Below are 9,566 nucleotides of genomic sequence, written 5' to 3' on the forward strand. Positions count from 1 at the left end.
GTGATTGTATATTTATATGCATATTAGGTGTTTCCCGAAGGAGGCACAGAGGGCAGGGTCTATGTAGCTCATTGCCAGATTCCTAGCGCCTTGCAAGCAGCCTGAGCCAGCAGCAGTCCTGCTGTATTTAGCACATAAATAAGTGGATCATAGATTTACTAGATGCCACCCAAAAGCCAGAGCACTGTTTTGGTATACAGTGAAAAACCCACAAGTGCCATTGTTATTAAGAATCTTGTGACATTTATATCATGGCTCTATGGACCTCTGTGCCTCACTGCATTTCTTTTGTCTGACATAGCAATTGCGTTCAAACAAGTCATGATGTCTTTTAAGAAAAAAGAACAACTCACATTCAAGTCTGCAAATTTAGGATGGAAACTTTCCAAATACTCTCAAAACTTATAAATAATGGCTAAAGAGCCATTATGCTTTCCTATATAGCACATGCAAAATATCCATGAGATCATAGTTTCTCCTGGATGTAAATTGAAGAAAAAAATAGAAGACTGCCTTCGGAATAGCAGAGTGAGGACACAGTGAATTCTGTCCTTAACAAATATTTTAGATGGAGAAAACTTTAAAAATCATTTAAAGTCTCAGGAAGTTTTCCTAAAGGCATACAACAAATGGAGAAACAGTCCATCAATAGAACCAAGAAAGTCTACTAAGTGTTAGAAAGAACAAGGAGTCCGTGGCCCTTGATCCATGCACCCACCAGCCCAAGTTGTCTTAAGAAGACTGTTCTGGGGTTCTGCTCCAGGACTGCAGTCAAGAAGAGGCCCCCACTCCCCTCAGCTCACAGTCTAGGGTACAGTTTCACTGTGGGAGATCTCCTAGCCCATGTTGCAGCTCTACCCCAAGTGTGGTGGGCCAAGAATACTGGCCCAGTTGTATCCCAGCTTACCCATAGGACAGAGGCACCAGAGCAGAGAAGCAGCCCCAGATCAGTGTCCCCACCCCCACCCCAACACACACTCTGGATCCAAAGTGTAACTCCAGGAGAAGGGGACTCCATCCTCACCCCCGGGTCTGTGAAGTGGCACAGAGGTTCTGCCCAGAGGACAAGAAGTTATAAGGAAGAAGAGCCCTATGGCACTGCCTGAGAGAATTGACCTGTTTTGAAACAGGGTACAATCCTCTGCTCAAGGGTGTTGTTGAAAGTAATGGGGATCTTGGTGGAGAGCAATTCCAAGACTGCCTATAGCCCTGTGATACTGTGTCAATAAAGAGATGACCAATCAACAGTTTTAACAGAGAGCGTCAGGGAAAAGACATAGCCAAGAAGAACCCTCCTAGTATCACAGTAAAACTTTCAGACTCAAGAAGGGTGTGCTCAGCCACCCCCACTCAGGAGCAATCAGAGCAACCCACAGGGAAGATTTGGAGTGTGAGCCTCACTGGCACTGCAGGCCTCAGCACCCCTGCAACCATACTAGGTGAACAGTAGGCTGCTCTGACCCAGGAGCAGCTCCTAGGAAGCTAGACTTTAAAATAAAGGAGATGCATCCCTGGCAGTATGGCAGTCCAAGTCCATGCCTTCCCAGGAGTGACTCCGAAGGAGTAATACAAGCCCTGGCTGATGGAGAGGCAGGAACACAAAATCCTACCTCTTTGAACCATGATAACAACCTCCAAGGTGTATACACTCAATGTCAAAGAGTAAAAATCTAACTTCCAAGCGGGCTTAAGCACAACCTTTCAAAGTAGCTTATACTGACCTATGGGCAAACCCTAGGTAACCATGCGAAAAGATTAAAACCAAACCCCCCCCCCCCAAAAAAAAAATCGGAGTAGGAACATCACATACTGCAGCCTGCAGGAAAAAGTTCAGACAAGTCAGTAAACAACTGATTCACTAACAACAGTACCAACCCCCTGGGGTAGGTAGGCAAGATATCCATATCTAGAGTTGTCGCAATACACTGTCAAAAATGCTCAGTTGTCAACAGAAAATTACAAGATTTATGAAGAAACAAGGAAGTGTGACCTATACACAGGAGGAAAAAAGTGCAGGAAATTGAAGGGGGCCACATGTTGGACTTAGCAGACAAAGTCCTTAGCTTGAACAATGGTGAAGGGGGGGGAATGTCGAGTGATCACTTTGGCAGCGCTTACACTAAAATTGGAATGACACAGAAACTACTATAGCCTCTGCACAAAGATGACATGCAAATTTGTGAAACATTACATATTTTTTATTTAAAAACAAAATTTTAACGTTTATTTATTTTTCAGAGAGAGAGAGACAGCGTGAACAGGGGGAGGGCAGAGAGAGACAGAGAGAGGGAGACACAGAATCCAAAACAGGCTCCAGGCTTTGAGCTGTCAGCATAGAGCCTGACACGGGGCTCGAACTCGGGAACAGAGAGATCATGACCTGAGCTGAAGTCAGACACTCAACCGAGTGACCCACCCAGGCGCCCTGAAACATTACATATTTTTAAGATTTTCATCAAATTTAAAATTCTTCCCAAAAAGAGTATGGTAATTTCAATAGGATGTTAAAACTCAATCTCAAATTTATGACTACAGAGTGTTTTAGAGATTCAGAGTACTTGTGAAGACATTTAAATACCTCAATCTTGGCTCAGTTGGTTAAGTGTCTGGCTCTTGTTCTCTGCTCAGGCCATGATCTCACAGTTCATGAGTTTGAGCCCCACTCGATTCTGTCTCTCCCTCCCTCTACTCTTCCCCTCTGCTCTCACTTTCTCAAAATAAATACATTTTAAATAAATACTCAATCTTTATGAAGAAACAGGACACACCAAAATAAATTTCTGTACGATTATAGAAATCTCCCAAATAGCAAATATCCTTAGAGGGGAAATAAAAGAATGAAGAAAATGAGGGGTGCCTGGGTGGCTCAGTCAGTTAAGCATTGACTTCAGCCCAGGTCATAATCTCGCAGTTCGTGAGTTTGAGCCCCACATCTGGCTCTGTGATGACAGCTCAGAGCCTGGAACCTGCTTCCCATTCTGTGTCTCCCTCTCTCTCTGCCCCTCACCCACTCGCACTCTGTCTCTTTCTCTTAAAAAATAAACATTTATTATTATTTTTTTTAGGAATGAAGAAAATGAAATGGAACCTCATAGAAATGTCGGACACCATTAAGTTCACCGACATACATGTATTGGGAGTAGTAGAATGGCAGGAAAGTTGGGAAGAGGGTGCAGAAAAACCATCCGAGTAAATAGTAGCTGAAACGTTTCAGATTTGACTGGTAAACTTTACTCATCTGGAAGCAGCTCAAGTGTCCATTAATAGATGAATGGATAAAGATCTGAGGTGTGTGTGTATTTACTAAATTTTTTCAAACTTTGGATAAATCAAATCTCATACAGATTTTCAAGGAAAAAAAAGAATCCCTGTCAACTTATCATATGAAAATAATATAAATGGTAAATTGCTTTGAGAAATAAAATTAAATCTACTATGAAAAGTAAAATTAAAGGTCAGTATCACTCATGGACATAGAAAAATCCCAAACAAAACATAGCAAATAAGATCTTGGCTTTATCTCAGGATTAAAAAAAAAAATGCTTTAACTTAAAAAGCTATAATTGTCATTTACATTATTTGAGGAGATAAAATCATATAGTCATTCCAATTAATATGGAAAATGCATTTGATAAGATCCAATACCCAGGCATGATTTAAAATTTTTTTCAGCAAAGTAGGAATGTTTAACCTGATGAACAATATCTACCAAACATCATTCTTAATTATAAAACACTAAAGACATTTTATTCAAAATCAGGATAAGTATGCCCAATATCACTAGCTTCTCTTCAGCACTGTGCTGAAGGTCCTAAAGTGCAGTCAGAAAAGATAAATTAAAAAAAGAAAAAAAAACCATAAGGGTTAGGAAGCCTAAAGCAAAGTTGTCATAAGGCACAGAGGACATGGTTACATAAAACTTCATAAAAATATCACAAATAATATTAGTAAGATTGAGGGATTAACAAAAATTTTCTGTATAAAACTCCAACTGTATTTGTTTACACCAGCAACATAGCAACAAACAAAAAAACCATTTAAAATAGCAAAAAAATTGCAAGTGATATAGACATAAATCTAACAAAAATGTTCAAGAACTGTATGGGGGAAAATCTTATAAAATTGGCCTAAGGACCCTGCCAAGGAAAAATTGATCTACTTGTGCCAGTCACTGTGCTAAGCCTTGTGTTACTGTTTTAATGTTCACAACAACCTCTCAATTAGGATCCATTATTCCCATGTTAAGATGAGTAAATTCAAGTTCATACAGTAAGTAACTTTTTTAAGGTCCCAGAGTTACTCACATGGTATTTCTTTCCTCTCTGGGAAGCCATTTGTGTTCCCTTAAAACATGTGCTTCATGGGGAGTATCTCTGGTGAGTCAGGAAAAACAAGTTGATCAGGGGGCATTTCTCTGCTCAGATCTATCACACTGGCACTGATTTTAGGAGCTGGTATCTACTGAGCAGGAAGCAGCAACGAGTGGGTGGAATTTTTTGTATGCTGCTAATAAGCTAACTCTGGTTTGGACTGTTGAATGCCACAGTTCCAATCCATTTGAACTAATGAGGAAAGTGACTCCACCTCAGGCCTGAGCTGGTGAGCCCTGAGCTTCAGCTGAGTGAGCAGGGCAAGGCAGGAAAGCGTGTGTGGCCAGGCATGAAGAAAAAAGGGAGAAGGGAAATATTAATAGCTCTTCTCTAGGGCAGAAGAGTAAGAGCACCATTCCTTGGTTATTTGAGATAAAGACAAATACCAGAACAGATTTAAGGAAAAGCTATTACCTATTCCTCTTCTCTCCTCAACACAAGCAAATCTCTCTAGTTTTATAAAGCAGATCCACGGAAGTTTTTATATTCATCTTGACTTTTGCATATATTATTAAGCAATAATGCTTACAAAACAGTGCAGGATACATCAGTATAGTCAATCAGGCATTAACTGAACTCATATAGGACCACTCTTAGAGGAAGTCTAGGACTTCCTCCTTAGGAAATGGAGCCTGATTCCCCAAGACTCTGCCTTAGCCTCCCTAGACATGGAACAGAGAGGCAAGTTGGTGATGGGGTAATTAAAGGTGAATAGACCTTTGAGGAAAACAAAACAAAACATTAAAGCACTTACTCCCAAAGCTTATGATAGGAAATGTTCTGTGGACCAAAAAAGACATTATAAATTCAACACGAAAATGTATACTTTTATCCTTGCTTTTTACATAGCATACTGTTTTAAATAGGACAATATTATGAAAGAGTAATCTTGTGTTTTTTCCCACTTGGCTCTTGGATTAAAGTCATACAGTATCAAGCAGTTAATAAAATTATTTTCAAGAGATTTAAGAGTATTTCTTTTTCATTATATTACAGTAGCAGACTTAGAAAATAATTTAGCATAAATTCCTTACATTCTGACCTTAATATCCTAATATAATTCTTGTCAAAACATTTAAAAGTATCTTTTGAAAGTTGTAGAGTGGATAAACTTCTTCTAGATATGATTTACGTATATTTTAAATAGTTTGACTTAGCAGTAGGAAAAATCGTTGCCTCTCTATAAAGATTAGATTAAGATATTCTGGAGTGTCATCATGCAGTTTGCCGCGAGCTAATTCCTTGTTGCATTCTTGGTGCTTGCCTTGCAGACTAGAATGCGAATTGCTCTCAGATGTTCTCTTTCTGTTCCACTCCACAAAATTAATCACTCTTCTACATTCGTACAACTTGTTACTGTACCGTGATATTATGGCACAAAAATACCAAATCAAGGGCCTTGCATTTAAGACCTGGTTCAGTTATCTCCATACAGTCTTGGCTAGGTTTTTTTTTTTTTAATTTTTTTTCAACGTTTTTTATTTATTTTTGGGACAGAGAGAGACAGAGCATGAACGGGGGAGGGGCAGAGAGAGAGGGAGACACAGAATCGGAAATAGGCTCCAGGCTCCGAGCCATCAGCCCAGAGCCCGACGCGGGGCTCGAACTCACGGACCGCGAGATCGTGACCTGGCTGAAGTCAGACGCTTAACCGACTGGGCCACCCAGGCGCCCCTTGGCTAGGTTTTTTAAAAAAACATTTTAAGCCTCACTTTACTCATCTGTCAACAATGCCTAGTTTCCTCAGGTGAAGGATTAAATAGACACTATGACAATGCTGTAATTAGCCATAATACATTATATTAGTGTTAGGTGTTAACGTTGCTCAAGTCTTTTGATTTTCAAGTATATTTCTATTTGACATCTTCCCTCCTTACATATCCTACAAAGTATAAGCTCAGCGAGCTTTAAATGAACTCACTAGTGAGTGATTAAGTGATTGAATATTTCTGCGAACACTGTATACAGTTAAGTATTATGTGAGTCTGCTGTGTGTGTGTTCACAACGCAGCCTCATTCAATCTCTCAAGCATGGAAAGAGTTTTTATTGAGAGCCTGATCAGATAGAGAACACGGGAGCATTTTCAACCCTAATGTTTTCAGGGTGGAATTAATAGTTAATTTGCTTGTGGTTCCTTGTAATGGAGATTTCATGAGAAAGGTAAGATTTTAAGTTTCGTTTCATGAAAAACTAATAATGTATTTGTTTCCTTTTTAAAAATATCCAAATGTATTTATAATTTCACACTCTGAGAGTTTTCTCTAAAAGCAAGTGGTTTTCAGGGGCGCCTGAGTGGCTCAGTTGGTTAAGTGTTTGACACGTGATTTTAGTTCAGGTCTTGATCTCAGGGTCGTGAGTTCAAGCCCCATGTTGGACTCCATGTTGGGCATGAAGCCTACTTTTAAAAAAAGTGCAGAGAGCAGTCAATTTAAATAAATGTATGTATGTATGAGATTTTCAGTATTTGTTGAAGATGCACAAGAAAACATGTGGTTAAGTTATATCAGTTTTCCTTTGAAAGTTCATAATGACAAGGGGAAATGCCTCTTTGCAAAGGATATTTTTCTAATGGATTTTTAAGCATTTGATTCTTTCTCATCGTTTGTTGTTAGCACAATGAGTTAGAACTGTAGCAACTTCCATAGGTAATGATAAGTTTTCCAATTGCTTCTCCATAATTATCCTATGTTTCTCCAGTGGAATTTTCTTCAAGTTGTCTCGAGACAACTCTACCTTTTTTTTTCCTTTAAGCAACTTTTTGAAGGTACAATTTATATGCAATACAGTTTACATACATACAATAGAGTGCACCCATTTAAGCATATAGTTCATTGGGTTTTGACAAATACATTTACCATGTAGAGTCACTTCATAGTGAAGTCATAGACTATTTCCATCACCCCAAAAAGTTTCCATATGCCTTCTGCTGTCCATCCTTCCTGGCCCCAGTTCCAGGCAACTACAGATCTGTTTGCTGTTACTGTAGAATCATTTGCCTTTTCTATAATTTGATATAAACTGTTTTTTATGTTTTTTCCACTCAGCACACTGTTTTCAAGATTCATTCCTGTGTCAGGTGTTTGTTCCTTTTCTCTGCTGAGTAGTATTTCATTATAAAGATACATCACAATTTATTTATCCATTCAACTGTTGTTTTGTTACCAGTTTGGGGCTATTATTTAATGAAGCTACCATCAACATCTATCTGTAATTTTTTGTGCAGATATATTATTTTATTTATTTTGGGAAAATCCTAGAGTAGAATGACTAGCCATGTGATTAGCATGTCTAACTTTATTAGAAACTGCCAAAGTATTTTCTAAAGTGGCTTTAACATACATATTTCCACCTAAAATCTGATTGTTTCAGTTCTTCCATGTTGTCAACAAAACATGATACTGTCAACTTTTTTTTATTTCCTCCTTTCCAGTATATATATATGCACATATATATACATATATACATATATATGTATACATATATACATATAGTGGTATCTCATTGTGGTTTTAAGTTGCATTTCCCTTATGAGTAATGGTGTTTTGCATCTTTTTATGTGTTTATTGGCCACATGTGTTTATTGGCCATACTCTTTGATGAAGCATTTATTCACATGTTTTGTCCAGTTTGTTTTACACTGAAGTGCGATTCACCTGATATAAAACAGTATTATACAGTCACCATTTCCTTCTGTTCGAAAACATTTTTATCAGTCCAAAAGGAAATCCCATACATGTAAAACAGTTATATTTTATAACTATTTCTGTCTCTTCCTACCCCCTGGCTACCACCATTCTCTGTTCTGTCTCTATGGATTTAACTGTTCTAGATATTTCATAGAAATGGAATTCATGATATTTTGTATTTTTTAATGTTTATTTATTTTAGAGAGAGAGAGATCATGAGCAACGGAGGAGCAGAGAAAGGGACAGAAGATCTGAAGCAGACTCTGAGCCTTATGTGGTAATTGAACTCACAAATGCAAGATCATGACCTGAGCCAAAGTCAGACATTTAACCGAGCCACCCAGGTGCCCCATGATTTTGTATCTTTAAACCATTTTTGATTGGATTGTCTTCTTTTATTACTCTTATAATATAGAGTATTATATTATCAATAATAAGCTCTATAGTTCTTTATAGAATCTAGACACAAGCTCTTTGTCAGTTTAGTGTTTATGGTTTGCCTATTCATTTTCTTAATGGTGTCTTTTGAGGAGCAGAAGTTTTAATTTTGGTAATGTCAAAATAATTTTTTTCTTTTATAATGTGTGTTTTGTGTCTTAATTGAGAATTATTTACCTACTCCAAGGTTAACAACAATTTTTTCTCCTGTGTTTTCTCAAGTTCTAGTTTTTATATTTGGGTATATGATGCATTTTGAGTGAATTTTTGTGTAAGGTGAGATAACGGTTAAGGATAATTTTTTTTGCATATCCAATTTTCCTACTACCACTGTGGAAGATAAAAAGGACTAAAATAAGAAAAACAATTAGTTGCAAGTCTGTCCAGGAAGCAATCCTATCCTGCCCCCCTAGTCTACACTGTTGAGTGGTCGTTCCTGCCTTACCCTGGTATATAGTGGGTATTTAAACACAAGTCTTTTCTGAGGAATTTTCTCATCAACAGAAGATATAAAGATATTAACATCTGAGATTCCCCAACTATAAAATCACCCAGCTCATTCAACCCATGGTTGATGAGTTCCTCTTCCTACCCTTTGGGAGAATCCAGGAAGCTTGTTAGAGCTTGGTCTAACATAGGAACAGATAGCAGAGGCCTGAAGAAAGCTTCTTAAATGAAGTTATGATATTGCAACCATAAAACAAAAAAGAAAACTGTCAAGGGGTGAGAAAACATCTTTCAGAGCTTAAAAGAGAACTATTAGAAGTTAAACATATGAAAAGTAGAAATTATGAAAGATCTAACTAGAAGTATTGAAGGCCAAAGTTGAAGAAACTGCCAGAAAGAAGTGGAAAATAAGAGAGAAAAGTTAAGAAAATTAAAGAACTAGTCCAGGATGTCCAATAACCAGAATGAGAGAAAAGAAAAAATAAGAATTATCAATGAAATGAGTCAGAGTAGATGTGATTCTACTGTGAAGGGACTTAGTAGGGATACCACTCACCCAGTAGACCGAGGAATTGTCACTATTCAGTGTCAGCACCCTGGGAACTAGAACAGAGCTCAGCTCCC

General features: G+C 37.9%; 1 non-coding gene across 1 annotated transcript; it reads left to right on the plus strand.

Moving 5' to 3' along the window:
- The first annotated feature begins 2,095 nt into the window (after window positions 1–2,095).
- On the plus strand, window positions 2,096–2,199 carry LOC122236307. The gene has a single exon (XR_006214383.1). It is a non-coding gene; the product is annotated as a U6 spliceosomal RNA (small nuclear RNA).
- Window positions 2,200–9,566: the final 7,367 nt, after the last annotated feature.

This window comes from Panthera tigris, assembly GCF_018350195.1.
Source record: "Panthera tigris isolate Pti1 chromosome F3 unlocalized genomic scaffold, P.tigris_Pti1_mat1.1 chrF3_random_Un_scaffold_45, whole genome shotgun sequence".
NCBI classification, from domain to species: Eukaryota; Metazoa; Chordata; class Mammalia; order Carnivora; family Felidae; genus Panthera; species Panthera tigris.